At 42.4% G+C, this 14,346-nt stretch overlaps 1 protein-coding gene across 3 annotated transcripts in view; it reads left to right on the top strand.

The window, feature by feature from the left end:
- Positions 1 to 14,346, top strand: part of Tec (tec protein tyrosine kinase) — a 130,234-nt gene that overhangs the window by 62,266 nt on the left and 53,622 nt on the right. The window lies entirely within an intron of this gene.

Here is a 14,346-nt window from a genome sequence, read left to right as displayed (position 1 = left end):
GACCGTAGGAGAAGGGTATTAGTAAGGGAGAAAGGGGGGAAACGGGGGCACCTTAAGTGGGAAAACTATGATGGAGGGGTGAGACAATGCGAGAGATAAACAATGCTTAGCTAGTTTTTAAAACCAGAGGGAACCATATTACTCCTATAACCTACTGTCAAATTATACATAGCAGATTAAGAAATGTGTGTCTAGGTAAGGTTTATCTGGTCTAAGGTCATAGTTTAGTCAATTAGTTTAAGAAACAAAATACATGTCTAGTCAAGGTTTATCTGAGAGTGTTTGGTCTTTGCCCAAGCTTTATCCTCATAGCACATGGTTAGTACCAGACTAGTGAAACTAACTTTCTTGGATGTTTAACAGCCATACTTTGAGGCCTATACTAATTTGGTCAGAGGGACATAAAGGACAGTTTTTGCTCCTTGCCCTCCTAGGTCAACTAAGTTCCAGGGGACTATGAACATCTCTCAAATTTTCCTGTGACTGCATTGAGTCACCTTTCCTCTTGATCAAGGAGGCCTTGGAGACTCTACCAAATGGACTTGAACCATTGTCCAGTCTACAAAGAGGAGGGTCAACACAGAGGAAACATTTCCTCCATGCTTCCAAGCAAAGCAAGCCATGTTTGAGTAGGACCTTTGACTTATCGTCACATAGACGGAACTGGTAAAAGAAAGGAGCCAGGGGCTCCTCCCAAGCCCATGTGACCCCTGAGGAACAGATCCTCAAACGACCTTAAGAGTGAAAATAAATTGGTTTATCTGGTCTAACTGCATGGCCTTAAACACCCAAAAATGAAAGTATAACCAAAGATTAAAGGGGCCAATATAATTTTTAAGAGTCCATATGTCTAGCTAAAGGCTACATAACAAGCAACAATGTCAGATAGGAGATACCTTCTTTTGAATTGTTGGCAGCGTGGCTTAAGGGACTCCCAGATAGTAACCCAGCATAGAACTGGGAAAATGAACAGCAGACCCCAATCTTATCTAAAGGAATATTGACAACTGATTGCTGCTAGATGAGGAACAGCTGACTTTCCTAAAACAAAGATCTCTAGATAGGCTGACTATCTCTAGATAAGCTGAGAGATTCACCAGTTGGACAAATAGTGGGGAATGGCTGGGGGTGCCGACAATACAGCAGACAGTAGCAGGGATATCAGAGTATAAGGGCTCTAGTCGGGGGAGGGAGGCTGTCGGAGGTTGCCATTTGGGAAGTGGGTGTATAGTTGAATAAGATGGTTTGTGATGTTCTGTGTGATGTACACACACACACACACACACACACATTCAACAAATTAAATATTATATTTGAGGATGAAGCATGGAAATTTACGTCATGTTAATTAGTAGTTGTGGTAAACAATACCATTGAAATCTGTATATCTTAGAGGGCTTATACTGAGTTCAGTATTGTATAACTGTATTAACTCAACTGTGAACTTAGTAACTTGCACCCCCTTGTGAAAGAGATGTACTGATTTGGAGTGTGTTACTGAATAGCTGTTAGCTGTTGTGAAATGCTTCTTCTAATCATGTAGTTATTAAAAATTAAAAAATAACTTGAAGAAGACAGAAAACATTAAAATATAGTAAAGCTAAAAAATAATAAAATATAAAACAAATTAAAAAATAAAAATTTGGGGAATGGATGATGCTTTAGTGGCAACATACATGCTGTTGTGGTTTTTTATTGTTGTTGTTTTAGAGCTGTTGTGAAATGCTTCTTCTAATCATGTAGTTATTAAAAATTAAAAAATAACTTGAAGAAGACAGAAAACATTAAAATATAGTAAAGCTAAAAAATAATAAAATATAAAACAAATTAAAAAATAAAAATTTGGGGAATGGATGATGCTTTAGTGGCAACATACATGCTGTTGTGGTTTTTTATTGTTGTTGTTTTAGGTCAAGAGTTCAGGGAGTAGTTGGTAAAGGTTTCCTGTTAGTGTTCCAAGAATGGGAATATGAAAATGGATAGAGAGAGGCCATTTCTTGCAGAGGGGCATCACATGGAAAGACCCTGGGTAAAGTTTGGTTGGTCAGTCTGTAGAACTGATTTGGTCCTAAATGCGTATAGTATTAGATAATGAATAAGTGCTCATAGAAAGAGGTAACTGATTTGTCATAAGAACCATATGTTTTTAGAGCTTGAAGAGACATTGAAACATGACCTCCAGGTTTTCCCCTTTTGGAAAATGAGGATAAGGAAATGATTTGTTTCAGGTCACTCAGTAGATGATTGTTAAACTGGACCAAAACTCGGGGTAAGATTCTTCTCGATCAGCCTTTCCAATTACACAACCTCAAAAGGATGTGTGTGGGTTGTGCAAGTGCGTGAGTGGACTCTATCGAACCAGGTAATGTGATGGTGTGCAATTACAGTAGATCTCATCTGGCTCAGCCTGTAGCCCTGCTAAAATACCTGCAATATGAGGCCCTGGGTTCAATTCCAGCACGGGGGTGTGTGAATAGTGAATAGTATTTGCTTAAGAAAACGTGCCCCAGCCGGGTGTGGTGGCACAGGCCTTTAATCCCAGCAGAGGAAGGTAGAGCTCTGTTTTAATCCCAGCAGAGAGGAAGGTGGATCTCTGTCAGTTCAAGGCCAGCCTGGTCTACATAGTGAGTTCCAAGCCTGCTGGGGCTACAGGGAGACCCTGTCTCAAAAAGACTGAAAAAAAAACCCCAAACAAATAAACAACAGAAAAACCTTGCCCCCTTTCTGTCTTTAAAGCTTTGCTTCTGTTGAGCATCACAGTCCCCCTCTCTGCTTATCCAATTCCTGGCTCAAGTCATCTTTACCGGACATCCTGGACACTCCTCTGGTGAATACCTACCTACTATTTCTGAACTCCTGATACATTTATGTGTTTATGTTTATGTTCATGTTTTCCCTGACCAACTATCAGTACATAATAATCTCCTCAAGGTCCAACATTGTTGTTTGATAATTTAGACATGTCATATAGTACTTCAGATCTATTACCTCTAGGAAGTTTCTATTGTTGATTACAATGCTGGTGATCAGTAAGAGTGTAGGGAAGCAGAGAGATCTTTGGATGGCCTATCTCATTTAGTTCCATTTTATTTCTTAGAGGAGATCCATTATGTAGAAACAGTATATATATATTCTTTTTATTTAGTATTTACTGGTATTAGTCTCTCCCACAGAGCAAAATGTGGCTATTATCCTAAAGAAGCAGCTGTCAGAAGACGCACATGGCAATGTGGGAAAGTAGAACTACATTTTGAATTGTCTCTAAAGCTATTTCAGACATGTAGAAAATTATATACAAAAGGGAATTCAGAAGCCCCCATGTCCATCAGCAGTGAGATCTCAGGAGAATGAATTCTTTTGACTCTCTGAGGAGAATCCTGACAGTGTTAGCACTGGGCTTTGTGAATCTGTCCTACTTCCAGCATAAATGTTAAAGTTTCATGATTACTAACAAATAGTTATCACCTTTTAATCAAGCTCTTCATTCACCTGTTTAAGTTTTGATATTTTTTTTCTTTTTCAGTCAGAGTCTTATGTAGCCCAGACTAGCCTCAAACTCACTATATAGCTGAGCGCTTTTGAAATCCTGATCCCCTTGCCTCCACTTCCCACTTGCTGGGATTATAGGCATGAAATACTATATGAAATACTAGGCATGGCTTAACCTTTTTTTTTTCCATTTAGAAAACTGTCCTTAAGATTTGTATGCTTCTACATTGTCCAATTTCTAAAACTTTTTCAAAATATGAACGGTATAATTGCTTATTAAATAAACCAATGAGTAAGAAACTTGCATGAAATCTCCAAGGCACTTTAGTAGCTTGTGAAGAAGGCATTTCTCCCATTATTATAATTACATGAGAAAAAAGCCTCTTCCGCATTCTTTCTTTATTCCAAGGTGTCCCAGGTGTACAGCCCCTGCACAGGTGACATGCTCAGGTGCAATTCTTTGTTCCCAAGACTGCAGCATGTACATTTTGATCCTCTTAGCAGGTAATGGGTGTAATTGCCTGCGAGAAGGGTCCCCATACTTTCTTTGTAATATGTGATTTAGCTAACTTGTCCCAGTTTGTCTGCAGTTTTTACTGTGGAGGGCTAGTCCGCTGTTACAGGATGTGAGGAACAGAGTCAGTAGGGATGAATGGCACTGCTCAGCTCAGTCTGATTAGGCCCCGGTTTTACTTCGCTGGACTCTGTGACTTTCTTGTACCTCCTGGGCTCTTCACTTGGAGTTCTTCTTTCCCAACGTGGTATGTTTGTTGTGCATTTCTGGGTTACCCTGTGCTCCTGGGTTTTCAGGTGTCATTTGGGACCATTGCTGCCAAAGGAAGAGTTCACGGTTTCCTTCCATGTCTAAATCCAGGGAGCTTTGAGGGTTTTGCACACGTACCTGTGTGGCTCTCTTCAGCTTTCCCATAAAGCATGTCTGTAAATAGCCCACGCTTGTCAAACAGTTTTTCAAGTGAGGAGACTGGGGACAACCAAGTCACGTGCTCTCCCATTTGCTATGTGCCTCAAGATGTCTTATCTCTCTGGCTAGTGCATTGACTGTTAAACCACATTGTGTTACTTTCCACCCAGGGGACTTCCTTAAGTATCTTTGCTGACCACCACAGTGCATGTACTTCCTTCCTCCTCACCTCTTTGGGCTCTACGTGTCAGGTCTTGAAAAAGGTGCCCTTTGCCAGTTGATTTACACTTTTTTTCCTCTCTGGATCATGGGAGGTGGGCACCTTATGATTTATGGAAATTAGAGTCCAAGGTCCATTTGTATTTTCTCTTTTTTTTAAAAAAATTATTGTTTGCATGTATATAAGTGTGCCCGTGTTGTACAATGCCCAGAGAGATCAGAAGAAGGTATCAGATCCCCTGGAACTGGAGTTATGGATGTTAGCCACCCTGTGGGTTCTGGCAACTGAACCTGGCTCCTTTGCAAGAGCAGCCAGTGCTCTTAACCCCTGAACCATCTCTCCAGTCCCCATTTGTATTTACTCTTGATTGAAGTGCCTATTTAGACATGTTTCCTCTTAGGTTGTCTGATGTTTATTTACTTTTTATGATATATATGGACATATCTAAATCAAGCCTTTATCTGCATACGCCTTATACTTGTTTGTACTTTGTGACTCGTCTAGTTCTCTTTCTTCAATTACATTTTAAAATATATTTATTTATATTTGTGTGTGTATGTATGTACATGTGCATGTGTGTGCATGCATATGCTTGACATATGTGTGGAAGTCAGAGGACAGTTTGCAGGAATGGTTTTCTCCTTCTGTCATGTGAGTTCCGGGGATTGAACTCAGGTCGTCAGGCTTGGCAGCAAGTGCCTTTACCCATATTTTCTTTGTTCATATTCAGGTCACTGCCCCATTTTGGCTAGTGTAAACAAAGCTGCTGTGAATATTCATGTATAAGGTTTTGTGTGGACATATGTGTCATTTCCCTTGGGAATAGAGCTTGAGTTGCTCTGCCTATGGGTAGCTATGCTTAATCTTTATTTATTTATTTTTGAATTTTGGTACTTTGAAATAAGGTTTTATTATTTTAGCCTAGGCTGGCCTCGAACTTCTGATCCTCCTTCCTCTGCATCCTGAGTGCTTGTGTTCCATCATATATTTGTGTTCAACTTTTTTTTTTTTTGGTCTTTTTTTTGAGACAGGGTCTCCCTGTAGCCCCAGCTGTCCTGGAACTCACTATGTAGACCAGGCTAGCCTTGAACTCACAGAGATCCGCCTGCCTCAGCCTCCTGAGTGCTGGGACTACAGGCATGCACCACCACACCCGGCTGTGTTCAACTTTTTGAGGAACTCCGATAATTTTCCAAACCAACTGTGACATTTTCCATTCCCATTAGCAGCATGTGAAGGTTCCAATTTCTCCAGGTCCTCCATGACTTTGTTACCTCTGTGGTGGATTGTGGCTATCCCAGTGGGTATGAAGTATGTCTCACCATGCTCCTGCCTTGCGTTTTCCTTAGGCTGATACTGTTGAGCATATTTTCACATGCCTTTATAAAATAGAATGTAAGCTATAACCTGTCCAGCAAGACTCTCATTTTTTTCCCCCCCAAGGAAACAGTGGTACCCTAATAAATATTTAGCAACTCAGGGAAAGGGAAAAGCCCTGATTTTAGCATTTGTTGGTTTCAATCGTAAGCATTCCTACACTGTCTGATATCTGGTGTCCAGCCTGACACTGAGGCCAGAACTGGAAAGGATGTTTTCACTAGGCTCTCATGAACTGGCATGAGTTAACAGCACAGCAGTGGAGGGGAGGAGGGGGTGAAGGGAGTTCCATTGAGGCTGCCTGGTTGTGCTTATAGGACAGTGCAAAATCATGGAGGGTGCCATTCACATGTTAGTCTAAGGAAAAAAGGATTTAATATTTATTGTCTACCCCTCATTTTAAACTACAGTCTTCTGAGACAGACGGTACTATCTTAAGAGAAACCCAAAGCTGAGAAAACTTAAGTAGCTCAATGATTTACATCTAATTAGTGTCAAAGTGAGGATTTAAATAAACCAGGTCTTTCTTACAGCAGAGCTTGCTTCATCAACTGATATTGGATGGGGCTTCCCCAGGCTTGGTGATTTGCCAAGAAGACTTGTAAGTTAGCAAGCACACTGTGGTGTTCAGAGCTGTCATTTATTACAGTAAAAAGATGCAAAGCAGAATGCAGAAAGGGAAAAGACTCATGGAGTTAAGTCTGCAAGAAACATGGGTTGAGTTTCCAAGAGTGGTCTGCGGGGAAACCACCTGGATGTACTTAATTAAACCCAGCAAGGAGCTGAGGGCAAACTTATTATGGGCTCAGCACCCTCTTCCTTGTATACACCACAACTTCAGACTTCAGGGGGCATGCAGGCATTCAACACAGTTTTGTTTTTATAAAATAATTGCTTTGGCCTAGCAAGTCACTCTGAGCTGGGAATAGAGACACTGTCCCCAAATCCAGGTACCCAGATACCAACCTTTTGAAGAATAGTGGTCTCAGCCTGCTGCCATGGCTATCTTCTGGAGAAAGGAGGGAGCTAATCCCTGCTTCTCATCTGTAGAAATCCATGTAGAATAGCTTTCTAAACATAACCTGCTGAGCTGAACAGATGTGCACAGATGTGCAGCACCTCTGGAAAGTGGCTGCCTCTGGGCTTGGAAGCTTCTGTGGTGTTTCTCCTATGTGTGATGAAGGACCCCTCATGGCTTCACAGCACCAATTGTGAATTCTCAATAACTTTTCTCCCACGAAAGGCCTTCAGTGGAACACCTGAGCTCTGCGATTTGTGTTTCCAGTGGAAACAGTGATTCTTTTTGTTCCAGATACCTAGGCACCCTGTCTCCGACTCACTTTGCAAGGGTGCAGTTTGACTAGAAGTGAAAGGTTTTCTCCTGCCTGGCCTCTGTGTTTGGGTCACATGCAGAGGTGACTGAGTTGTCTATAGGTATCTAGTTTTTCTGGCACAGGGGACTTGTCTGTGGAGGAACAGCTCTGTGAAGGAACCAGTCATTGTACCCAAAGGCTGCTTCCTTTTATCCCAAGTTGCAGTCAAAGACTAGGGCAAGAACACAAGCAGCTCGCCTGCTTCCCAAAGTGCTCAAATGAAGTGAAAGCTTCTTTTTGGCTTGGTCTTTATAGGATTATTTTCCACTCCTTTCCTGTGAAGGTTGATAGTAGTCTTCCTCATAGTTAGGCTGAGCACATTTTTTGACTAATATCAGAAGCACTGATTTAAAAATTTTTTTAAAAATTTTTATTTTTATTTTTGGGTCTTTTTTTTGAGACAGGGTCTCCCAGTAGTCCCAGCTGGCCTGGAACTCACTATGTAGACCAGGCTGTCCTTGAACTCACAGAGATCCACCTGCCTCTGCCTCCCAAGTGCTGGGATTATTTTTATGTGTATGAGTATATTGCTTGCGTGTGTGTAAATGCATCTGTGTTGTGCAGTGCCCACGGAGGTCAGAAGAGGGTGTTAGATCCCCTGGAACTGGAGTTATGGACATTTGTTAGCTGCCATGTGGGTGCTGGGAATCAAACCTGGGTCCTCTGCAAGAGCAGCAAGTATTCTTAACTGCTGAGCCATCTCTCCAGCCCCAGAAGCACTGATTTTTAACATCAGACAGATCATGTTCTCACTCTGAGCTCTGGAGCTCACTAGTTTATACAATGCTGAGCACGTCAATGCAACACTTTGTGCTTCAGTTCTTCACTTGTAAAATGGAGATGATAATGGTCCCAACTGATAGGGGTGCTGTGCACATCGGGTAAATGATGTATCTGAAACAGGCTCTAAATGCAAAGCCTGGCATAGAGCCAAAGGAGAAGGTAGTGATATTGCTGTTGGAAACTCTGTGTGCTTGGATAGCTTTAGTGTCAACTTGACACATCTGGGTTGAGGGATCCTCAATTGGGGAATTTCCTCTATTGGACTGGCCTGTGGCCATGTCTGAGGGCATCTTCTTGATGAGTAATGTGGGAGGGCCCAGCCCACTGTGGGTGGTGCCATCCCTGGGCAGGTGGGCCTGTGTTGGATAAGAAAGCAGGCTGAGCAGGGGCCAGGGGAGCAAGCCAGTAAGCAGCATTCCTCCATGGCCTGTGCTCCAGCTCCTGCCTCCAGGTTCCTGCCCTGAATTCCTACCTTGGGCTCCCTGATGAACTGCAACCTGGGAGATGTAAGCTGAATAAACCCTTTCCTCCCCAAGTTGGTAGTGGTCAGAGTGTTTTGTCACAACAATGAAGAAACAAACCAGGACACTCAGGATAGCTGAACCCATTTTATTTTTAAGTACATTTGAGAAAAATAAAATACCTTACTCTCTACCTCACACTCCTTTAAAACTTTTTAAAGGATGTTTAACCCAAATTGATTGCATAGTATTTTTAAAATCAGTAACAGAAAAATGAAATTAAATTATTTATTTTAAAATATTATTTTTATTTTATGTGTCTGAGTATATTGCCTGCATGTATGTAAGTGCAACTGTGCCATGCAATGCCCGCAGAGGTCAGAATAGGGTGTTGTATTCTCTGGAACTGGAGTTACGAACAGTTGTTAGCAGCCATTTGGGTGCTGGGACTCAACCCAAGTCCTCTGCAAGAGCAATCAGTGCTCTTAATTGCTGAGCCATCTGTTCAGCCCCTTTATTTTAAAATTTTATGTGTACAAGTATTTTACATGCATGCATGTATGTAAGTGTACCCATGTGTACAATACCCATGAAGCTAGAAGAGGGTGTCAGATCCCCTGGAACTGGAGTTACAGATGGTTGTTAGCTGCCATGTGGATATTGGGAACTGAACCAGGGTCCTCTGCAAGAGCTGCAAGTGCTCTTAATTGCTGAGCCATCTCTCCCCGCCTCAGAAGTGAAAATTTAAAGATCATTGCTTGGAAGAAGCTTCAGAGTGGCAAATGATAGAACCCACCTTTAAATAAGAAGGTTGCCCTGGGATCTGGTGCCTGGGCTCACCCATACCTCTTGCTGGCTCAGTGAGCTGAGCAGCCATGACTCCTCTTGGTTCTTGGGGAGGGAGGCACATGAGTAATTTCTCCCTGCCTCTCCTGGCATGAGGATCATTCATGGTCTGCCTCCAGCTTGTCTCTACAGGTAGAGGTCAGAATCATGCAAACTGAATGTTGATGCTTCCCTGGGTTCCCTTACGAATACTGTGGTATCAGCTGTCGGCCTGCTTCTTATTTATGCTCATTCTGCTTGGGTTTATGTTGTAGAAAATGAAATTTTGGCCGCATGCTTCAGTTCTGTCATTCTCTTGATATTTATAAAAATGTATTAGATCTTTCTGTTGTGTGTTTTTGAAAACCATAATTTTTGTTATTTGATCTTGAACTTGTGATTCTCTTGCTTAGCCTCCAGCATGCTAGGATTACAAGTATGTACCATCATGACTGACCCACAAAGCCATTGCTCTTAAGAACTTTGATTTTGCATATTATATGCTAATACTTTATCTTAATGACCCTCAAACCCACAGAAAACAAACATATATATATATACACAAAAACTCGAAAGATTTCACCAGGCTCAGAGCATTCAGCTCCCTCAGCCCCTCTTCCTGCTGAGTCTCCCCTTGGGACGGACCTCCTTCGCTTATACCTCAGCTGGAATTTTCCTGGATGTCTCTAGCCCTCTGTACCATGAATGATTACAGTGTCTGCTCATGTGAGTTGCATGGCTTTTTTTCTGGTGACCCTGTTTCTCCTTCAAAGGCTTCCTTTTCTCAGTCGTCCCTCAAATGCAGGTGCTGCTGACTGTTTCCTCCTTGTCAGCATTTGCTGTGAGAGACACTATCTGACCTGATGATTTCCCCCAGTCCTGTGCCTTAACCCCTTGTATTCTGAGGTCTAGACACTGAACAAATTCTGATGGTCTTACTGTCCATGTATAGCGAGGCTCTGCCACCTACTCCTCCATTTCTACCACCACCATGATCCAAGCTACCACTGCCTCTTGGGTGAATACAGTACCTCTGTATCAGTTAGTGTTCAGTTATATATCACATTAAATCCTTAATCACTACTAGCTTTAAAATATAGAAATTGTTTTTCCTCCATGTTGGGGGTAAAACTTGGAGGTAGGCGATTTAGAATTTTCACAGGTGGATTCAAATTACGAATCTTGGATCTTGCCTTCCTTCCCATCATCCTAGCTTATGTCTTTATTATGGTCCAAGATGGCCACTGGAGCTCTAGCCATCTTATAAGAATTGAAAGCTGGAAGAAGCAAGAAGGGTAGATGGTCAGAAAGGGGCTTCTCCCATTCGAGTCAACTCCAAGAACGTTAGACAGACAGAAAGTAGATGGACAGGAAGGGGCTTCTCTTCCATGTTAACTCCCTTTAGCAACCTTCCTTTGTGTTCCACATAAGACTTTTGCATCACTTTACTGATTAGAACTTAGTCACATGATCATCCCTAGTTGCTAGGTCTTTGATTCTGAGCACCAGCATACCTATTCCAAAGTGGGGTTCATTAATAAGAAGCAGATGTTGTACATAGGCAACTAGCAATCTCTGCACATGCCAAAGGTCTTCCCCTTCCATTCTTCTCCATAAGTCTGTGAGAGGAACACAAATATGATCTTGGCCTTCCTATCTTGTTAGGAACTTCACACTGTCCCCATTTATGTCCCCAAAGACCCTAGGGGACACGTGCCTGCTCTGCCCCCGGGGATCTGAATCCTTTCTCTTCTTCCCCTCCCTATTCTCTCCTGCATTATGATCTTTGAAGGCACCAGTGTCTTCCATACCCCACCTTGGAGACTAGGTGTTTACTGTGTGCTCTCTCTAGAAGACATTTCCCTCTCTTGACTGGCTTACTTCTGTCCTCTTTCAGGTCTTACCTCTTCCCTATATCCACTCTACTCTTCCAGATTAGGTTAGGTTTCCCCATGTGGAATAGGGATACAACTCAATGTAGAGTATATGTGCAGCATGCAGGCCCTGAGTCCAAACCTTAGGTACCCTCCTCCAAACAACAACAACAGAAAACCTAAGATATATATTTCCCTGAGTTACAGCATTTTGTTCTTTTAGTTTATACCACCTATCTCTCTTTTAACACATTAATAGGTTTTTCACCATATTAGCATGATATCTACCCCCCCAACCCCTTGGAAATGTAGGATCCGGGTTTAAGGGGGCCTATCATAGATTTGTTTTGTGTCATCTCTCCTTTTTTGGCAATATGTCTAATGTGTTTGAATCAAGACTCCGATTTTCTCCTCATAGAAAATACAGCAAAGTAACAAAATGAAGCAAAACCAAAAAACTAAAAATCATCAGTAATCTACCACCCAGAGATGACAAATTTGTAATATTTTCTTTCATATTTTTTTTTTTTTTTTTCTCCCTTTTTTTTTTTTTTTTTTTTTTTGTATTTTTGAGACAGGGTCTCCCTGTAGTTCCAGCAGCTGTCCTGGAACTCACTATGTAGACCAGGCTGGCCTTGAACTCACAGAGATCTGCCTGCCTGTGCCCCCCAAGTGCTGGGATTAAAGATGTGCGCCACCACGCCCGGCTCTCTTTTGTGTCATCTCTTAAGAAATGAGAGTGGGAAAGAGCTGTTTTATCAGGCAGTCAGAGATACAGAGCATTTGATACCATTATACCAAGTTCATTTGATGCTGCTTGTCCTACAGGGAGGTAGCTTCCTGGGGCATCTTCAGTGTGCTTTGGAGCCAGAGAGCTACCCTCACCCACCAGCTGTGATACTGGGCACTGGCTCAAACTCCGAGTCTCAGTTTCTTCATCTGTCTTTGGAGAAAAACAGCTGTCCTGCAAGGCCAAATGTATATATGCATCTGGCAGAATATTCCAGACTCCTGTCAGCATGACTTAGAAGTCAGGAAGATGTTAGAAACGGAGACAATGGAGAACATTATTCTCCTCCTCATTTCCTTGTTAGTCCTGAACATACATTTTGCAGAGTGAAAAATCAAGATTGGCTTCTGGCTTAGGAACAGAAGGGTTTTGAATCCTTTTAATTTTTTTTTTTTTTTTTTGGTCTTTTTGAGAGAGGGTTTCCCTGTAACCCCAGCTTACCTGGGTTCGCTATGGGGACCAGGCCGGCCTCGACCTCAAAGCGCTCAGCCTGCCTCTGCCTCCCGAGTGCTGGGATTAAAGGCATGTGTCACCACGCCCAGCCCCTTTTAATCTTTTAAAACACATATTTCCATAGAAGCAAAGGAAGGAAAAAAGTCTTTTTTTTTTTCTTTTGCTTATTTTAGTTTTGTTTCTGTTTTTTTTTTTGGGGGGGGGGGGGCTGGGGCCCTAAAAATTAGACTACCAAAAGAGAAACAGGAGAAAACAATTCTTCCCAGTATGTGGGTGCCTCCACAAGGAAAAGGAAGACCCAAAGAAGCAGTCAGGGCTGAGAGTTTCTATCTGAGGCACACAGATTGTAAAGGGTGACCAGCAGAGGGACTTGGGCCAATATAGTTAACTGTGGAGAAGTAACTGGGGGAATAAAGGTCACTTTCACAGGGCTTGGACAGCATACCAGTCGCTTTTGTATTGTATCAGAATACTTGATAGAGTATCTTGAAGGACAAAAGATTTCATTTGGTCCAAGGTTTCAGAAGGTTCCAGTCCATCATTGCAGGAGATCATGGTGGAGCTGCTCCCTGGTAGTGGGAGTATGTGATAGAGCTCCTCACATGGTGGCCAAACCAGGAAGCCAGGAGCAGTGCCAGAAGCAAGGCCAGCCTATCACCCAAGGGCGGCCCTCAGTGACCCACCCACCTTCACCAGCAAGGCCTACCTGTTAAAGGTCTATTTAACAGCACTATCAGGTGTGCAAACTCTGGGGAATAACAAATGATTCCTGTCAGTTCTTTGCATTGTGTGGTACTAACAGATTTCTTACCACTGCTTTGGGAGAGGGTGCCTTCCACAGGGGGGTTCAAAGCTCATGCCTTCAGGAAGAAAAGGCAGGTCAGAGTGACTTAATTTTTTTCTTTTTCTTTTTTATATTATTTATTTATTATTATTTATATTATTATTTATTTCCCTGTAGCTTCACTACAAGGAACTCACTATGTAGACCAGGCTGGTCTCAATGTCACAGAGATCGCCTGCCTTTGTCTTATGTGTGCTGGGATTAAAGGTGTGAGTGATCATGCTTGGCATAGTACCCTTCTTGAACCTGCCATTTTCAAAGTGCTTTAACTCAAAATAGCCCACACCCCCTCAGTGGTCTATTTGGGGGATGGAGTTCTTTCCATCTGTGCTTACTCTCTGGCAAGCATGGTCCTGTGTGCTTTGAAAGGACAAACTTTAATCCTCTTGGCCATATGAGGTGAATACAGCTGTTCCCCTTTTACAGATGAAGAAAGTAAAGCACCTTACCAATGTTCCAGATTCAATATGTGGCAGAGCGGGGAGCCTGATGCAGTCAGTGTGATTCTAGAGCTCGGAGCGTCTGCACTGTGCCACCCATGGATAAGTTTGTGATCCTTCTTGGGTTGGCCAAGTTGTGCATTTGTGTAAGAATCAAACATGTATTAATGTTTGTATTTGCTACAATATGAGTTAGCCATCATCAAAGCCTACCGAACTGGTACACACCAGCCTTTGAACTATCACTGTTGGACTTTGAAGGATGAAAACTTTTGGCCAAAGGTGTGCCCTGATATTGTACCAAAGGCTGGGAATCGCTGGAGCCTGACTGTTGCTAGTGTGGAAAGGAAGTGCTAACACAGTCCCTGGCTGATTTGCCTCTGATCTCATGCTGTAAGACAGAGCTAAAATAGCCTCAAAGGGTAAAAATAGCCCAGTCACATGAACCATCAGTCATCTTTTTAAAAAACAGATTTGCAAAACTCTATGAAGTCC

The sequence above is a fragment of the Nannospalax galili genome, unplaced genomic scaffold (genome assembly GCF_000622305.1).
Source record: "Nannospalax galili isolate Female #2095 unplaced genomic scaffold, S.galili_v1.0 scaffold318, whole genome shotgun sequence".
Lineage (NCBI taxonomy): Eukaryota > Metazoa > Chordata > Mammalia > Rodentia > Spalacidae > Nannospalax > Nannospalax galili.
This window is presented reverse-complemented; position numbering and strand designations above follow the sequence as displayed.